The sequence below is a fragment of the Thunnus maccoyii genome, chromosome 7 (assembly GCF_910596095.1).
Source record: "Thunnus maccoyii chromosome 7, fThuMac1.1, whole genome shotgun sequence".
NCBI lineage: Eukaryota > Metazoa > Chordata > Actinopteri > Scombriformes > Scombridae > Thunnus > Thunnus maccoyii.
Genome location: NC_056539.1, coordinates 21,174,852 through 21,196,073, shown reverse-complemented (window position 1 = coordinate 21,196,073; position 21,222 = coordinate 21,174,852).

The window sequence follows — 21,222 nt, the reverse complement described above, 5'->3', positions numbered from 1 at the left end:
AACCCATATGTGCGTCAACATGAGTGCAGGAATTTTCTTATATTATTTCTTGGTGAACTCTTTGTGACACCAGAGAACATTAATATATGTGTAAGAAGCAGTGAAGCACTGCATGACTTGCTGTCAGTCACCAGCATTTTATTTCCTCATGTGGGTCGATGTAGCACTGATGATGCAGGATGACGGTTGCCAAAACTGTTCAATAAATGATGTTTACAGCTCTTGGTTTGTTTGTAAAAAAAAAACGCCAGTGTGAACATGAACTGGACCAGAACAAAAAGGTGACAATATATAATTTTTTCCCCCATTTGTTATGATAAAATGAACAGAACTGCAGGTGTAAAAGAGCCCTTACTCCTCTTTCAGCTTTCTCAGGAGAACTAAATATTATTTTATTAAAATAAGTGCTCTGCTGGATGGGATGATGAATCCTAACATAGAATAAAACAAAAAGTATATTTCCATGGCCTGTGTATATGAGCAAATAAACCCTAAACTGACTAAATCCATTTCGCAGAGAGACCTGACACCCTCCTGCATAAAGAGGGAGAACAAGATGAAACTGGGCTACATGCAAACCAGCTTTTGATCTTGTCAGTGGAGCACAACCAGACCAGACAAGTGGAGTAACTACACAACATCGCCTTAAGTAGACAGACTGACACAGCAAAACAAAAACCAGCAAAAAACACAACCTAACACATGTTACGCCCTTGCATAATGAACAATAAACACAAAGGAAATATTTATACCAGCCTGACAGGGAGAATTTGGCATTCTCCACCTGAGGGATCCCAGAGGACGCCTTATAGCAGTCTTTCAGCATGTTGACAGATATCACAGCAGACAAGGCACCTGCTGAAAAGCTCCTCACTTCATTGGGACTCTAAATACTCAGTTAGGACTTTGTTTAAACCCTGGTGCCGTGCGCATCTGTATTTGACATAATTTAATATTCCTACCAAAAGCAGAAAGGACACAGGAGGAAGAATGGTAGAGAAGTGCAAGACTATACATTCAGTTTGACCTGTGTAAGAGCGCACACTGTAAAGCATTAATGCATTTTGTTTTGCTTTTTGTTTTTTGTCCCTGCATCATCTGTGCTAGTATTCATTTACATCATTGTGTAAGCTTCCAATCCCTGTTTTGATGTCATTATACTTGTTATCAGCATGATTCCCAAAAGAAGAATCCCCAGATAAGGAGAGAAAATTCCTGCATAAGTAATACTTTACAACTGAGAGCCAATTAAAATACCTGCCATATTGAATGCTCTACCATTGGTTTGTGTTGGGAAGCAATTAAACATCTTGCAATTGCTTTTTAGTTGGAAAATACAATATGTGGAAGCATCTTTGTTTGGTTTTCTGTTCAGCTAGAGACAGCAAAAGGTAAAAATGCATGATTTAAAACTTTTTTTATATTATGTTGACCACTATGCTCCATCAGTGTCAATGAAATACAACCTTGCTGCACACATATTTTTGCTTGACGTTTTACCAATGTATGTTTACATTGCCTTGTCAAGCTACTTCTTGCAGTTGTGCAAATAATGATTGTCCTTTCCTACTATCGAAAGTAGGGTGACATTCTTATACTTACACAGAAAGTCTAAGGGAGGATGTGGGGGTAGATACTCCAGGATACAAAGTGTATGAGACCATGTTGACTCCTACCAGTAGTCAATTAGGGTTTCTTCATCATGGAAGTGAATAATGAACTTTCCCTAAGCAAAGGAGTTTTAGCTGACTAAATTGAGACATACTCATTTTTTAACCATAAGTTTTAACCATAGAGTTGGAAAGCTGAAAGATACTCACACATGTATGTATTGTTTTTGGGTTAACAAAAAGAATTTCAAGCTCATCCAAACAACTGGAAAAGTCTTGATTAAGTGTGTGTGCTTTTTCTGGTAGTTGCAAAGACACTTGTTTTGATTTTGATGGGCTGCCTGAACAGCGAAGACTGAATCAAGGAAATCCACCTTTTGAATGTTAAACATGTGGGTGTGAATGATGGAAAGGTGGCAGGAACAGAAAGTTTGACTGAATAAGACAATGAATAAAAAAATACAAGCTGCTCTTCCCCGTCAAGTCCATTTTCATCAAGGTAGTGCAAACTGAACACTTCATTCACTCAGGCTCTGTTGTGACAGGACAGAGAGTGACATAGACAGCAAGTACTACAGTGCAGTTAGTTTTACATCAAAATTCAGTGGTTATTGTCTTTATTTTCATGGTTGTTGCAGACAGTCCAACTGTAAATGTCAAGCCAATTCACAGATGTCAAATTTGATCCAGTCATGCAGTGGAGATTGGCTATGTGGACAATGCATTTTATAATGACTGATAAGTTCACATGTGCATTTGAGGAATATTTATAAGGTTATTTCTGCATTTGAAGAGTGTTTTAATGTTGAGCATTCAATAAGAGAAGTGGCTTCTTCCAAGAACTTAAGCTTCACAAAGTTTATTGTATTGTACTCTGAACCAGATAAATATCTTTAATATATATATATATATATATATATATATATATATATATATATATACACTTTTTTTCCTCTGAAAGGGAAAAAACACTGAAAAGATCATAAAATATAAACACATAAAAATAAATAAATAAATAAAAGCACCTATCCTCATCGAAAGCCAACCAATTCAGTTACAATAACTGATTCCTTCAAGTTTCTTGACACACACATCAGCAGTAACCTGAAATGGGACCTCATCACTAACTATCAAATGCAAAAAGCCCAACAGAGACTCTATTTCCAGAGACAACTCAAAAAGCATAAAGTCAGGAAAGGTCTACTGGTCCAATTTTACACAGCTATGATCCAGAGCATCCTGTCACTATCGATTACTGTCTGGTACAGAAACACATCTAAGCACACAATAAAGAAAATGGATAGAATTATCACCAGAGCATCAAAGATCATAGGTTGTAAACTCCCCACACTGGACTTCATATACACACAATGTACCATCTCACGAGCTATCAAGATCACAAGTGACCCTCTCAACCCAGCTCACCATCTGTTTCAGCGTCTTCCCTCTGGCAGAAGGTACAGGTCACAAGGAGGCAGGACAGATCGCCTTAACTGGAGCTTCTTCCCCAAAGCTGTACAGCTGATGAACACACAAAAGCTGGTCTAATTGTATTGTAGGGTATGTGGAGCAGTGTAGGCCACTGCATGTTTCTTCTTGCACTTGCGTCCTTTTTGTTTGCACTCGTATTGTATGTGGTGTATTGTTATAGCTATTCCATCTGTACTGTGATTAATTCCACCAGCCTACTCGTGTGGTAATAAAAGAAACTTGAAACTGGATATATGAAAGTTACAAAAGTTACACATGGTTAAATGTGCACAGACCATATGTACTGGTGTCCTGGGAGTGATAATGCATTATATTGTGTCATATTATTGATCTGAGTGTAAAATCATTTCCTGTATTTGTCTCTGAGCATCTGTTCTACGTATATCAGGTGAAATTATAATTGTTTCTCTCCACTTTTTGGAGAGAAAATACTCTCATTTCAGGAATTTCAGTTATGCTAACTTCTCTGCCGGGAGAAATTTGCATAACAGACACCTGAAATTCACTTTTGCAAACCAGGCTAATCATGGGGTGTCATTTTGTCATTTACTGGATTTAATGGCTGTCCTTGTCTGCTTCAGCCTTACTTTGGGGGTTATGCTGCAGAAGCATTTTTACATAGTTCATTAGTGCAATAGCAAGACAGATAATTACTTTAACAATATTCTGAGCTAAACTTTTGTACTTTGAGACACACTTCTTTAAATGGTTTTGTTCTTGCTTGCATATGTGCTCCTTTCAAAAAATCCCCTCCTCTTAAAAAAAACTGTATCTTAACTGGACTGCATGCGCGGTGTCTGTGTGTACCCACCAGAAGCTCTGTCAGAAATTGAGTTTTTATTCAGTTTTAGCCACATTTTCACAATACACTCTTTAAATTTTGGTCATTTTTACCTATATCTTTTAACCAGATAAAGAATTTTAGTCATCAGACATGGATTTTAAGTTGTTTTTAAGAACTGTTCTCAGTGGTTACCATGCAACTCGGCTCCCGGCCACTCCAGTCAGCCTGTGTCTGCCAAACAGCAGCAGAGAAACACCAGTTTTTACATAAGACTGTTTTATTCTGTGTTTTTGCCGGTTTTGATCTTCCGGTCCGGTTGTCTGGGAGAGGAGGATACCTCCTTAATAACAAGTGCTAAGAGTGTCCTGGCTGGGGGAGGCTGACTGCGGAGCACCATCTGTAAAGACTCCTTTCACTGGCCATAGCTGTTTTTCTTTCCCCAGCGCCCCCCACCAGACCCTATAAGCAAGTGTGATGGCTGAGTGTGGATCTGGTCACCTTAGCATCTCAAAGGTGAAGAAAAGCATCCTAATCCTGGAGTTTTCTACTGTTGCCATGGCCCGGGCAAAACACCTCGCAGTACTGGGCTCCTTTGGCTGAAGTAACCGGAACACAACCATGGACAATGATCCCACTCTTCCATGGCTTGGCTTCATCACCACAGGAGTTCCAGAGCCTGGGGCTGTTTCAGCCCAACCTGAGGATCTGTGGTTTCTCCTGAGAGCAAAGCCCAAAACATTCGCCACCTCTACTCTCTGTCATGTCCCAGCGGAGGCATGATCTCTCATCGGCTGGGGTAGAGTGAAGGCCCCTGTGAGCTTGACTGTCAGCACCCGTCTCCCCTTCCTCCACCTCTGGACCTCCCGCTGGCCAATAAGTTCAACATCTTGAGTCTGCAGGATTTTCTTCCATGGAAGGGATGCTACCACCTTCTACTGTCACCTCTGCCGTCAAATTACCCCGGCTCTCTGTGGGCCAAATACCGGTTGACTTCTCCTGCTGATCACTATAGGAAGCTGCTCACCACCTTTGTCGGGCCAGATAGCATTAAGTCAAAAGCAACCTTCTAGCTACACTCCTGTCCACAATTAAAAGGATCCTGATTTCTGGTCCACTTCCAACTCTTGAACTCTTCACCTGACTTCTCTCTCTCCACAGCTGGATCAAGGCAGAGTGCACAACCCTTGGAATCCACTTCACTGACAATTTTGATCTCCTCTGAAACCGTAGTGAATAAGAGAGACAGACTTCATCCCAACCGCACTGGTGCACACTTTCTCTCTGCATACATGAACTTTGCCATCCATCATAGTTGACTGAGAAAGTCCATGTCCCCACAAGGTAATCACATCACCCATGTCAATAGAACAAAGTCAATTGAATCAGTTACCTTGTGTGGTTACTACAGTTTGTTATGGTCACTACAAGGTGCCTGGAATACTAAACAGATACTCCCTAAACTTTGCCAATCAAGCTGTTTGTGTCCAGTCTAATTTCATCCAAGTTAACATTTGCAATAGCCAACACAAGATTCACCAAGTTAAACTGAACTACTTGTGGTATAACTGCAAGTAATCTGATCTCCATCCCATTAAATGCTCCACATCCTGCACTAAGAAAGACTGGATGGAAAAAAAATGATTATGAAACTTCTCAGTGTGCGATCACTAAGCAATAAGACTTTTGTTATTAACAAAGTCACATCTGAACATAAACTTGACTGCATGTTTTCAACAGAAACCTGGTTAAATAGCAATGGACTTACTGTTCTTATTGAGATGTCCCCTCCATGCTATAGTTTCAAGCATTCTACAAGGCATGGTAAAAAAAGGTGGTGGGCCTGCCTCTATATTTGCTGATGCCCTAAACTGTAGAAATATCCCTATTGGTGATTTTTTCTTCCTTTGAACATCATGCTATACAGTTAAAATCCCAACCCTCTATGCTTGTTTTAACAATATATAGACTCCCAAAACAGTGTCTTATCTTTTTACATAACTTCACTGAAATGTTGTCTATTTTCAGTACCAATTATGACAACATTATGGTCCTAGGTGATTTTAATCTACATGTGGATGATGCGGCCAACTCTAAAGCCAGAGTTCCTAAAAGTGTTGAGCTCTATGGATTTTATTCAACATGTTGATGGGCTGACTCACAACCATGGTCACATGTTGGATCTAATTATTACTCGTGAAAGGGTTGATGTATCCTCTGTAAGTGACTTGGCAATCTCAGACCACTATTGTATCTTTTTCTCTGCATTGTTATAATCATCTAGCTTTGTTATTGAGCGTGTTGTTAGGAAACGTTATCTTACCCCTGAAGTTGCTGAATATTTCATAAATCATATTAATGACACACATCCACATATCCTAACTTTCTCTTGTGATGATTTAGTCCACAATTTTAATAATAAGCTGAAGACTACCATTGACACTACAGCACCACCCTACTTAAGAAGATTAAATCTAAACAGAAACCACCACAGAGAACTGGGGATATGATTAACTTAAAGAAAAACTGCAGAAAAGCTGAGTATCAATGGAGAAAAAGTAAGCTGAAAGTCCACTGGAACATTTTTAAAGAACACCTCACTATCTTCAACAAAGCAATTGCAAATTCAAGACAAGTTCATTTCTCAAAGCTGATTTCAAAAATCATAATAATCCCTCAATGCTTTTCTCAACTATTGACAGCCTCATAAATCCAGCTCCAAAAAAGCCACTCTTTCATCACCTCAACAACCATCAAAATGTGAAGAGTTTGCAGCATTTTTCAGAGACAAGATCAGGTTGGATTAAACCATGTCATACACAATGTGTGTAAGCCCCTGTCTTTGGATATTTTCCCTCTGCCTAAAGCTGAAATTATAGTTAACACGTCCGCGAGGGTCCACTAGGGTCCGCTAGGGTCCGTGTGACGTAAATTTCGTCATCAAAGGGTGTGCGCGTGGGCTCTGTGCGGACATCTGCGTGCCCGCAATTTGTTGTGTCCGCGCGGACCTGTCCGCATTATGGTCCGCCCCAGTCCGCACGGTCACAACACTGTCTTCCTGTAGACGGTGATCTACTGCGCAAGTGTGGAACGCATCCTCCAAGCGGATCCCAGAGGGTAGTATAAACATATCAACTACCCGTCCGTGGTGTCCGCAGCTGTCCATGTGTACGTCCACTTGAGAGTATAAATGGAGCTTAAGACTTCTATGAATGATTTTGCTGCTGTTGATAAAGAAATGCTCAGGAATGAAATGATACAACTAAAACCCTCCACCTGGTCACTTGACCCTATCCCCATCACCTTTTTTAAGACTGTGTTTAATTGTCTAGAGGATGATGTGCTAGCATCATAAATCATTCCCTCTTGACTGGTATTTTCCCCCTGGCACTGGAAACTGCTATTGTGAAATCCCTCCAGGTCCAGTCCAATTTCAAACCTTTCTTTTTTAAGTAAAATTCTTGAGAAATTAGTATTTAAACAGCTAAATGACTACCTAAATTTCAGCTGTATATTTGAGAAGTTTCAATCTAGCTTTCGTCTTCACCACAGCACTGAGAGTGCTAGTTAAAGTTGTAAATGACCTGAGGATGAACATGGATGACAAGAAATTCTAAATATTAGTACTTTTTAGACTTAAGTGCTGCTTTCGATACAGTCAATCATGACATCCTTATTAACAGACTACAGAAGTGTGTTGGCCTCCCCGGCTTAGTTTTAGATTGGTTTAGGACTTATCTGTCTAGCAGACACTATTTTGTCTCCCTTGGTGACCACTACTGAGCTAACATTAGCATAACGTGGGGTTCCTCAAGGCTCCATTCTGTTACCTGTGTTGTTTAGTCTCTATATGCTGCCACTGGGAAATATCATCAGAGAGCACAAGATTAATTTTCATAGCTATGTCAATAATACACAACATCTCTTTATCACCCAATGACATCACTCCTATTGATAAACTGCTTCAATGCATTGATCATATCAACTGAGAGTTAGTGCACTAACTTAAAATCCCTGGCACGAAACATCAAGCACCTAGCAAAAATCTTGATATGCTTCTAGACCCTGATTTGAATTTTGAATTTCACATTAGTAATATCACTAAAACGGCCTTTTATCATCATAGAAATATTGCTTAAGTACAACTGTTTCTCTCCCAGACAGATACTGAGAGACTTGTGCATGCTTTTATCGCTTGATTACTGCAGCTCTCCTTTCTGTCACCTAAGCAAGCTATAAATAAGCTACAGATCATTCAGAATGCAGCAGCACATGTACTGACCAAGACCAGAAGGAGAGTACACATCTCACTTGTCCTAATGTCCCTTCATTGGTTGCCTATCAGTTTTAGAATAGATTTTAAGATCTACCCTCTCCTACTGTGCTACACAGGTCTCTCTGTTCTACCATGTTTCTGATTTCCTATATGATCATTTTCTTATATCACTGTTTATTTTCACTGAATTGTTATATTTTCATTGTATTGTTAAGCACCTTGTATTGCAATTTTACATGAAAGGCACTATATAAATAAAGTTTGATTTGATTTGATCCGTCTTTTTTCCTTCTTCTATCCAGCCATCCATTCATGCCTGCTCTTCCATTCCACTTCTCACTCGCCTCCCATCCACCACCCTTTTCTGTTGCTTCCTTTTAGTCATCCATCTGTGACAACCTACACCTCCCTCACACATTTTAAGTTTGTCCATTTGTTGCTCTCTCTCACAACCCAGACACACTCCACCACTCGCCCATTTTGTATGTCTACCTGTTAGTGTCTGTTCATCCTACACACACTCACACTGCCCAGCCTCTTCCCTGACACCTCTCCACCCTCGTTCTCCTGCACTTATTTTGTCTTCCCACATTGTGAGTGGGTGGAATCAAATGTTTGTGTTGCAGCTATGAATGCCTAATTTCTTAATATTCCCTTCAAAGTCAGCTAAAACCAACCCGGACCATTTTTTATTTGTCTGCAGGAGGTAGGTCATTACTGTTCATAATATCACAAGTGTTACCTCCTGTCATAAACCTGCTAATGCAAATGTCTAAAACCACTAACCAGGCAAGCTGCCTTGGACAAAGTTGATGTCTAAATTGTAAGGAGCATGTGTATGATTTCACACTCTCTCTAATGGGTTATTTTTTAATTTACTTTTTATCCACTATTTTATAGATTTGTGTAGTCTATTTTAGAGACTATAGAAGCATTTGTTTTAATATTTGTATTTATTTTAGTAGATCATCTATGTTTCTATTACAGAAGCACACATTTATTATCTCTGCCAGCTATTGTTGATTGCTTTGGGCAATAAACTTCCTTGGTGTGCCATCTTGACCCCTTTATTTATTCTCTCTGACTAAGGAGCCACTGTAGGCGTCACTTGATACACCCTGCACAGTTAAAAAATTCTCCTGCAAGATTATCACAAAACGCTCTTATTAAAAGATGAATTCACAGAGAGCATCTGTTTTTTCGGAATTTTATTGCAATAAACAGAGTTCACATTTGCCAACGTGGATCTCCCAGCTTGTCAGGCTGAGAGAGATGAGCGAATGAGTATTCAGTGATTATTCCTGCATGAAGTTACATGCGTCATAACACATCCCATATCCGTCACCGTAACAGTTGTCTTTTTAATTAATACACAGTTGCCCTTTGTCCATTCATAGCTCTGCGTATGAGGGTTTCTCCATCTGCAGCTTTATCTGCAGATAAATCTGTTTTAAAAATATCTGTTTTAAAAGTTGACGGTCATAACGGTAATGGTAGTAACTTTGTCAATTCTATGTGGGGATGTATAGACCAAATAGTAAAATACCCCTCTTTAAACTTGGTTACTGAAATTACGCCTGTGTGTGGGTGTTCTTCAAAGCAAGTGAGTGCTTGAGGTTTGTCTAAATTGTCAATACTTACTTTACACAAACCACTATACACCACTGTATACAAAGGTGTGTACAATTACTCACACCCCTGTGAGTAAGTCATATTTCATTTGTATGTGTCACATCCAAGTTTTTCACCAGGGACAGTCCAAAAGTCCGTATGTCTTTCTTTGAGACACAGATATTGGTCTGTAATCTGATTTTGGAACAATTTCAATTAATTGGACTTGTTTGACATCATATTTGCTTTTTACCCAGGGGGCTGTTGGCATGTCTGTTAACTCTGGAGATTCAGCTGTTAGTTGCAACACCAATGTTGTTTTGCATGCATGCTTTAAGGTTGCAGGTGCATTGTTTTCCCACTGCTGTGCTTCCGTACAGCCTCGCCCATGGTCTTAGACTTTTCCACTGCTTTGTTTTGCTCTCTTTTTTTCTCTAGGGAGATGTGTAGCACTGAGTCATACTATAGTGAAAAAAAACAAAAAAACTTTTTGTCTTAGTTCCTCTGACACTTCTGCTCCTGCTTCACACATCTCATCTGACCAATACAACCTCATACTCAATTTAAACCATTCTTTGTCTTTCCTGGACCACTCTAGCTCAAATGTCACATTCTGCCGCTAGTATGTGTGTAAAGGACGAGTCAAATGCAGATGATCAATTTCCCCATTGGGATTAATAAGGTATTTCTTCTTCGTTTTTGTCTTCTTCTTCTTCTTCTTCTTTTTCTTCTTCTTCTGTTCAAAAGAAATGTGTGTACTACAGTGTAAGTTAGTCTGCTTTATGTTCTGTTCTGAGGTTATTTGACCTGGGCCTCAAGGGTTGCAGGTCCCATCAGTACATGCACAGTGGCGTGCCATGCCCCAGTTGCACATATTGACCTGGGAAGCCTGATACTCTGGTGACTAACCAGAATACCAGGCTCCATCTTCATCTTCATCTCCATCCTCTGTGACCATGCACAGAAGTATATGATTCTTTTACTGTGGTGCTCATTGCTAACACACTGTCAGTCTCCACCTTTTTCTTTGTTTCCTGGCTTTTGTCCTCATGCTGCTAGAGATAATTAAGTGATTTGTCAAGCAATATTTTTGATAAGAAATACGGAAACTACATTTTTTTTTTTTTACTGTTATTGCTAAGAGCATTTATCAAAATTATTGTGTTTACTCAATTGGTGAGACGGATGTTGTGTTTCTACAGAAAAATACAATTTTGCTTTCACTGAGAAAGTAAGGTTTGTAGGTTTAATGTTTAATGTATAAGATTATGGGTTTTATTGCCTGCTCAAATATTGGCTAAACTGAAACTGTTTAATCCTATTTTCATATTTGTATTGTTTCAATATATGCTAAGCATATTTTGTTAGAACAAAATAATTCTAATATCGTTTGAGAATTTGGAAGTTGAACTAGAGAGTAACAAATAATTTTCAGTATGTTAAGTATTTGCATTCAGTCAGCACTTACTTTGATGTTGTTATGATCAAGTATGATGTTAAGACATAAGAGAAACAGGATGAAATATAAAGGAAAGCAGAACAGAGATTATAAACCTGTTTGTAAATGCTGGTCAGGTCTTTTATTGAATCAGTTATCACTTTGTCTTCCATACACAGATGGACAACTTTGCTTGTTCGGTTTCATCTTCTACACACTGGATGAGCTGTCGGCTTTGTTTTTTTTGTTTTTGTTTTTTTTGTTTGTTTGTTTTCTCTTCTATAGTTTCCTTAACACATCTTTCTCTCATTTATGTCAATGTTGTTCCTTCAACATTTCTTTCTCATTTCTTTTCTACATTTTCCTGTTTTTTGTCTTTCTTGTTTTAATTTTTCCATTTTTTTGTCTTAGCTTCTTTAGGCCTATTTCTCTTTTGGGATCCTCACTATACGGTGTTTGACTGACTTACCCAGTAATTATCAGTAGGTCATCACCTCAATTAAGCAGACCGGTTTTCTCTATCCTGACCTTGTTTTCTCTCCTTTAAATCACAGGATTACGTTATCTGGTCGTTTCTTTCAATAAGAATCACAGAATTCACTCTACCTGGTCTTTTTAAACACAATTCAAGATTTACACACTGCCTCAATCCTTCTCCAATCATTTGTTTGCTATCACAAATCATTTGATTGATAGAGCAGTTATTCCCTCTTACCAAAGAATATGCTGTGAGAATTATTTTTGTTCTCATTTCTCTGGAGATCCCGTCAGCAAGCCAGCGTCAAGCTCAACAGCCTCCAGCACTCTGTCTTCTCACCCTTATGGTGGGGAGGTATGGAGTTTGACAGTGGGTCCCAGACCAGTGCACAGTTTTCCCTTCACTGGCAAACGTTCTTCGGATCCCATCATCATCGCCAGTTTGTTGTCAGAATTGTTCCTCTTAATAAAAAGATGAATTCACAGAGAGCAACTGTCTTTTCAGAATTTTATTGCAACAAACAGAGCTCACATTTTCCAATGTCGATCTCCAAGCTCATCAGGCTGAAAGAGATAACTGAATGAGTATTCAATGATTATTTGTACATGAAGTTACATGCATCATAACACATCCCACATCCATCAACCTGACAGTTGTCTTTTTAATTAATACACAGTTGCTCTTTGTCCATTCATAGCTCTAACTATGGGGGTTTCTGCATCTGCATCTTTATCTCCTGAGTTTTAAAAGTTGAAAGCCAAATCACAGCTTCACCTTTTTTAACATGCTGGGAACTGGGAATTGAATATGCTCACATGCGAGGAAGAAGACACAAAGTCTCACACTCTGCACTCAGCCATAAGAGTGTATAAGACGGTGCACACATCTAACAGCAATAAAACATATGAGTATAAATTTCCATTAAAACATCTCATACCAATAAGTAAATAAATTTTTAAAATTTACCCAGGAGATGCATTTAATGGCATCAACATATTAATTCACCATGTCATGGATGTGATGTGGTTTTACTAAGTGTGAAGAGGGCATGCAGGGACACCACATGGGTCGCAAAGACCTCAAAGTCAAAAAAACTCCAATCTCTTTCTTTCAGGATTTTTCTTTCTAAAATAAAGTGCTAGACAGAAAAGGAAAGATGGATCACACTTTTGATTGCTACACAATACAAAATACGGATTTGAGTGTTTTATTGTCCTCCTACCTTTACATTACAGACATCTGTTTCAATCCAATAATAGAGGCAAACAAAGTCATGGTAATTAAAAAATCATACAGCCAATATAGAAACTCTATAAAATTATGAGGCATAAATGAAGGAGGCTTTGTAACAAAGGAACAATCTGAGAATGGTTTATTTATTAATTTTGCGAAAATTGTCACTTGTGTGTCACTGGTTATCTTTATATGAACACAATAATGCAATATGACAACAATGTGAGTCCTAGCTGTTAACAAGTGATGGTGCATATTCAAACGTCAAAAAATTGACAGACCCATTACTGCACTCACCAATTACATGATATGTAGCTTGACTGTGCTTTGTTCACATCATTGCATTAATTGCATGACAATCACAGCTTTCATATGCATGCAAATATAATTTTAATTTGTCATTTAGCCATAAAATGTAGGATATGATGCAGAGCATAATGAAGAAGCTGAAAGATCACAGGTTTGATCCCCTCTGCAGTAAGTCAGTTAAACAGAAGCCCAATCTGCTTACTCACTGCAAGTCATTGGGTGTGAGCCTCTCAGTTTAATGCCTCCAATATTACAGTGGAACACATTCATGTGAATATAACAAAGCGATTAAACAAATAATGATACACTGCAAATGTCCATGCGGGTCCGATAAAAGTACAGTGATATAAATAATACCAATATGAGTATGAAGCAAGTAGGTTTGGTTGCTATTGGAAACTGCCTTGCAAGGGAGTGGCTGGTATTGTCCCTCACGCCTCTGAATGCCGGTGTAAATAGTCTGTATATATAAATATGCTCACACTCACACATGCAAAAAACACAGAAATATCACCATAAGTCTCCCACACACCATAGTCCCCTCAGAGCACACAAAGAAGTTATAACACAACTTAAAACTGAGGTGTATCCACACTTAAAAAAAACACCAAAAATGTCTTATGATTTTCTTCTGAGAATCTTGTCCTTATTGTAAATGGGTTGCATTTATATAGTGCATTTCTAGTCTTCCAACCACTTAAAGCACTTTACACTACATGCCAACATTCATCCATTTACACACACACTCATACACTGATGGCAAAGGCTGTCATGCAGGGTGCCAACCTGCTCATCAGGAGGGGTTTCTAATGCTCATTCACACACACACTCACACATACCTTCAACATGCAGACTGGAGGAGCCGGGGTTCAAACCGTCGACCCACTCTACCTCCTGAGCCACAACCACCCCTAATTTAATCTGTACTAAATTCTGCACTCTTTGCCACCTATTCCACTATAGGTAATGGGTTGGTCCAACCCATATATTTAACTTGAACACTTTTAACAGTATCAAAAACTATCAAAATGAAAAGTATCAAAAGCCAGCATCGAATGCTTGCTCAGACTTATACTCTTCTTTACTCGATAGAAAGCAGAAAGTTCGACTGCATGTGTATAGACAACATTTCACATTTGATAAGTTTGGCAAATTTTGTTAAATAAAAAAAGGCTTTATAGAAAAAACATGTTTATCTTCCTCAAAGTAAGGTATCGAGAAAAAGTTAAATGGAGTGCACCTATAGTTCTTTTCTATATTGATGGACAAAGTGCTTAACAGTTTTTTTCTGTTAAGTAATAGTCTTTCATTCACTCACACACGGATGGTGACAGAGCTGCAATGCACAGTACTGGCCTGCCCATTGGGAGCAACTTAGGCTGGAGATATACTTGCTTTTTAACCATGCCTTCGTGTAGACAGCTGGCTGTGTCGTGAACGGAATTGTTCACATACTTGCCTACGCTCTTCGCGTGTTACAGTAGGATTCCACTAGAGGGCACACCAGAGAACTAAGGATATTAGAACTTCCGGATTTGCATGATGTAAACAATACACATGGTGACATTGACAAGCAAAGACTTGTGACAAGCATATTTTTCACTGTGCAGCAGCAATGACACATCGTACACATGCAGGGAATTGCAGACTTGGTTTATTAACTTGTCTTCAAAACTTTCCTCCATTGTTTTTGCTGCTGACGTGCCTACTGACCCCTGACCGTGTCACATCCCCATACTGTCCCTACACTGCCCCTACCATTCATGTGCATATTGCATCTTGCGGACGTGTAGCATTAATTTCTGAGGACATGCACAACCAGCAATCCAAAGAGATGCAGGATATGCGAGGCAGCCATCATGCGAATGCAAACACATAGTTAAAAGCAAGTATATCTCCGGCCTTATGGTTCAGTGTCTTACTCAATGACACTTTGACATGGATAGGAAGTGATAAGAGCTCAACCTGCTGAGCCACAGCATCCCGAAAGTGTACATATCTGCCCTGTAAATCACTTGTCCAGTGTTCTCCTTTGAGAGTTTTTTTGTTTGTTTGTTTGTTTCATTATGGCACTCCCTAGTTTTGCGTTAATTTAATGGAATACAGAATCCTTCCACGTAGATGGAGGCCTTGTTTTGATACAGCCAATCAAATCTTGCATAAAGCAGTGATATCAGTGTTCTATCAGGCACAGCAGATGGTCACACTGAGCCAGACAAGCCAGCCTGCTACACAAGAATTTGAACAACAACCCACATTAGCTCTCCTGCTAAAGTCTTCTTATCTAACTTACAAACATAAACACACATCTTGTCCTGAACCTTAGTTTGTTGAACAAGCCACAAAAAATGTTAAACCTTCTCTCCCTAACAGACAATTGGTGGTGCATGTTGACATGTAGCGAGATGTGCCATCTTCAACCTTGTATCATCATGTTATTCTACCCCACACCTTTTGCTAATCAATAAGTGCATCACTGGCATCAGTCAGACTGAGATCTCTCTCTCAGTATTGTGGCTATAGGCAAGGCTCACCTGGTCCTGCAGGGTTGTTAAATCTACCTATCCCATCACCACCGCCACCCACCTGCAGCTGATTGGCACTGACAACCTCCTACTGTGGCTATCCAACAGTCACTGGGAGCATAGAGAGAAGAGATGGATGGATACATTCTCTTTGGGTGAACAGAATATAGGTATTGCCAGGGCAATGGAAAGGTGAGGTGAAGATAAGTGAGGCGAGTGGAGAACTTACTGAGATAAGGTGAAATTTACGGTGCTGTGCATTGAATTATGGATGACAGAATTTTTAGGAAAACTATAATCTCAAAGAATACACACCCAGTAGAGTTGAAATGTGATAATGACTGGTTTAAAAATATACTAGAAATTTCAAATGTATACAATATAAAAAAGTTAAAATTTTAGTGAGCAGTACAGAGAGAAGTGAAGTGATATGCGGACATGACAGACAATCTGTGTTATGTTATGGCAGGGTATGGTACTGTGAATGTAAAGAAGATTGAGTTCATGTTACTGCTAGTGTGCACGGTGGCAGAGTGGGCAGTCTGAAATGACTATGGACAAATAACACACCTTTCCGTAGCAGGTTAGAGGTGAGATCAACAAAAGAGTGAGAATAGAGAGGGACTAGTGTGAGGATGAAAGATGAGCTGAGAGGAGAGACATGGAGAGTAAGGGAGAGACAGACAGAGAGAGGGATGAGGCAGGCGAGGGAGGCAGATGGATGGACAGATTGAGGGAGTGTATAGCTTTAGCATGATTGACTGCCATGCCACACTCACAGTTCCCTCTCTCTTTTTCTCCTTCTTCTGTATTCTTGCCCCACTCCTCCTTTTTATAGATCCATTTCTCCGGGTGGAGCCATACAACAGGCCTGGTCAGTGAAGAAGGCCTTATGTGCCTGTCGACTCAGAAGTCAGAAGTTCTTTGTCAATTCATTCCAACATCGAGAAGCAGTGCAGAAATGTGGTGGTTTGCTATTATTCTTTGCTCAGTGTTAACTACTGCTGCTATTTGGTGGATATTTGTAAAGTTTGATAGCACTATCCCTCAGTTGGCAGAGACCTAAACAGAGCTAAAAGGAGAGGAGTGAATATTAGATTTACATTTGTCAGATACACAACTCTGAATGTTGTTCCGTGTCTGCTGGATGTGTAAAAAGGCAACTGTTAGCAATATGTATGTGTATATGTGTGTATGTAACATATATTCCTTCCCTATGTCAACTTTACAAAGAAATGTCAATCCTGTCTTTATAGCTTGGTCCACAGTCCCTAGTGGCCAAAGAAATCAATTAATACTGCTTTAAAAGATTAGTTTGAGTGTGTTGAAGTCCTTCTTGATTTTACCATTTCCATTTTTTATATTAGTTTAGAAATTACAGACACATCCCTTAAGATGTTTTTTCTATGGGCTCATTACTCCATTGTCACTTTAAATTATTGTTGTTTTTTGTTTTGCTTGAGTTTTGGTTTCTTGTTTCACAAAAGTTAATACAAACAAAATATCCCTGCACCTCCAGTATGATACATTGGAAATAAGAGCTAAGTAGGAGAGTAGAATGGGCTTCGTGACTGGGTAAACATGATGTCATTTTCTCCACTTTGGATGGCCTCCTGCTGCCTACATGGCCAGACGGCACCCCACCTTGCTTGCCTAACACAAGGCCTTTTCATAGATTACCCATCAGATGCAATCACATCACACCTGACTGATCTCTTCTGCAATAGATGGTGCATCATCCAGTAACAAGCAAAGTTAAATTGAATTTGTTGTTATATATGAATATGACTTATTTCGCTATATTTTGTTTATTTCAGCAACTATGAAGTCAACATATAAGTCAAATATAAAGTACCAATATGTATTACTTCAGTTTCCTCTTAATGGAAACAAAAAAATGTGCTACTTCATACACTCTTTTGTTTTGTTTTTTGTATATTGTTTACCAAGTTAGTACTTCTAGACTGTCAGTATCTTATCTTTCAATGCAGTGTTGTTAAAGCTACATAAGTAACTTTTGACCTTCAGGCAGTTTTCCTACTCTCCTGCTCATCACTCATTTTGAAGAGCTGTCTAAGTGAGTGCCATATGAGTAATTATATCATGTTCATCTATGTTGTGTGTTTTTAATAACGTTTCACCACATTTAAAAAAATTGGCGACATTTACTTTAACTATGCTTTTTATGTTACATTTTCAGACGTATCAAAACAGAATAAATAAGCAATAAATATCAGAATCACCATATTAAAAACTTTAATATGCAGATAGTCGCAGCTGACATGACAACTCACGGCTTCTGGTTGTCATAGTAACACAACACGCTTTCCGGCTCAGGAATTTTGCAGGAGCTCAGCAGTCAGAAAAAAAGTGAGTGTCAGAGCAGCGATGGAAGGATTTGTAACTAAAAACAACTCAAATACTGAAACACCTCAGCTCTCAACACAATGACTAAATCTGAGCCAACCGACAAAACTACTCAGTTCACAGCTTAACAGACAGGTTCCCAGCAAACACTGAGATGTTTAATGACTTGTTTGAACGTCCCATCAAGACGTCCCGTTATGGTTCAAAAATAGTTCCAAAATGAAGGTTGTGTTGATATCTGGAACGTTACCTGGACATCAGCTGGATGTCCTCCCTGGGCGTTCCAATACCGTTGGAATATGTCGTTACCATCATCAACAGGCCTAATTAGCTATTCTGCTAAAGTTTACGTACACAGTGTGCATTCTGCAGCTTTGTACATCCTACTATATATGTTTAGATTAACAACATCCTAACTTTTTTAATTCCATCTGATGTAGTTTGCTCCAGTTTTCACTGAGGCGTTGCAGTAAGCTAATGTTAATGTTAATGCTAATGTCAAACAGATGCCGACAGTCCTCGTCGGAATTCTGTGAGGACAACAGATGTTCTAAATCACTGTCCATCAACATGAGCGTTAAGGAATGTACATACCAACATAGAAGCAAACTTTAAAAGCAAACTTACTAACTCACAAACTTAAAAAGTTTCAGTATGTATGAGCGTATGCTGTTCACTGTTGTGTGTAATGCATACCAGTTACACATGCATGATTTACAAATTAAATTCCCCATTACACAATAAGTGGGATTCTGACTTGGATCAGCTGTAATTGGAGTGGAACATGCTCTCTTTTGTTCACCAAAGTTATGGCATCTGATCCCTACCATAGATGCAGATCTCAAGAAAAACCAACATAAAGCGCTCATAGTAAGGTGTTGGGCCACCACGTGCTGCCAGAACAGCTTCAATGCACCTTGGCATTGACTCTTCAAGTCTCTGGAACTCTTCTGGAGGGATGAACACCATTCTTCCAAAAGATATTCCCACATTTGGTGTTTTGATGATGGTGGTGGAGAGCACTGTCTAACACATCAGTCCAAAATCTCCCATAGGGAGATTCAATGGATTCAGACCTGTACTGGTTTTTCCTTAAATTTGTCACCTGTCTGTAGCACTTCCTGAAATGAAATATAATATTGCCAGTGAACATACTGTAGTCAAGGCAACAATTCCTGTATGTTTCAATTAAAATGTATTTGGCAAAACAAATTAGTAGCATATACAAGAAATGTGTAAGGCACAGAATTGCTGTATTGCATAGTTACAAATTGTTGGTCACTTGATGAAGAAGTCAAAATAAATGGCAAATAAAAGTGACAGATCCCTACAACCCAGCTCTCCAGACTTGCTAAAATAATTTGCATTACTCTGACATCTTCACACAAGATTGGCTACATCTGGGATAAGGGGGTGCAAGGGAGAGATGTAATTGGCAAAAACAACCATTTTGCAACTGGAACCCAGCTTTGCCAGTTTTTTTCACACTGGGAAGAGAGATAGAGATGGTAAACAAGAAAAACAAGGGAAAGGAGGGGGGGACATCTGGGGTCTGCTGGAGACTGAGGAGGTTCCCAGCTGTCAGACTTTCCCAGCTGCTCTGTCGACCTTTACTGTGCCAAAGAGAGGGCCTTGGGAATGACTTTGATGCTCCCCAGGTCTAGAGCTGGAACTACATGCCCTATGACGGTTTTGCCATATATTGCCCCCATTTCTCAGTGTCTCTGGAAAGAGTGGAGATGCATGAGTATTCTCATTCCTGTCAGGGTTTGCTCAAGGGTCTTGTTCCTATCAGACCCTTGATAATACAAGGGACTTAGAGTAACACAAGTAGCCCCTGCACAGAGGCAGTGTCAACCATGAAACTGTTGACAAAACCATAGCTTTAGAGTAACTAATATTGACTGGTGTCCTGTCGACTGTAATTTTAGCTAAATTACAACACAATTACAACACAATTCGCACAACTCCAGTACACCATGGTTTATTGACAGCTGTCTTCCCTTTATTAGCGAGACATCTGAGGTAGGTTCCCCCTCCTCATGTACTTATATACAGGCCAAATGGACTGAGAAAAGTTGTTGTTTTAATTTTGATGGACTTGCAGTGAAGTTTACACTATCTGCGCCTCACTGTGTGTGCATCCTCAAAGTAAAACAATGTTAGCTATTCCTTCCAATGTTAAAAAAAAAAATCTGGCCTCAAGTTACATGATGCTTTGCTCAAGGAGAAGACAGTCTGCCAGTTTGTCAGAGGGTGGCTTGGCATTGGCGTGTCCAAGACCCAGCAACCAAGATTTGGAACAACAAGGTATACAGTTAGCTTAAGAGGTGAGGCAAATGATGAGGTGGATCAATCAAGGTCAACTCTTGGCCATCAGTGCCAGTGAGTGGGATTGCAATGTGTGAATGTCAAGGAACACCCAGGACAGCTCCAGAATCAGCACCCTGGACAGCAGTCAAAAGACTCACAAAACTAGGGTTGGATACAGCCAACTGTGGAGGAGAACAAAGAAAACATTTAACTCCTCAACAGCAATGTATTGATCATTTGCATTTAAAATAGCATACGCAGCTGAGACTACTTACTTTTCAATTTAGGAATTTCACTTGCTGCTCCATGAGAGAGGTCCATTTTCATAATAGTATCACCAGCAGAACTGTCTAGCAAACATCAGTGCTTTTAGGGGTATACCGGTACGTGTATTCGTCCCGAACCTCTGACTGATATATATGACATTGTTAGATTATTAATACTGAAGCCTTAATGTGTAAGCAGCATGTTACTGCCTGAGGTGGACCTAGTTTGAACTACTTTATATACAGTTAGACCATAAATCAGCATAAAACAGATGTCAGCAGGTGTCCTGACTCCCTGCAAGAAACAAAAAAAGCTTGTTTTCATTTCCTTTTGCAGAACAACTAAACTGTTTCAGTAATAGTTTCCACTGCAGCACATCTAAACTGTTTCAGTAATAGTTACGGCCAATGAGCCATTGTTGGATGTTTACATTTTTCAAAATAAAAGACCAACATATTATTTTCTACCTTTCTTTTTTTCTGCTCTACCAAAATCATACCATGACCCCAAAACCAAGGTACAT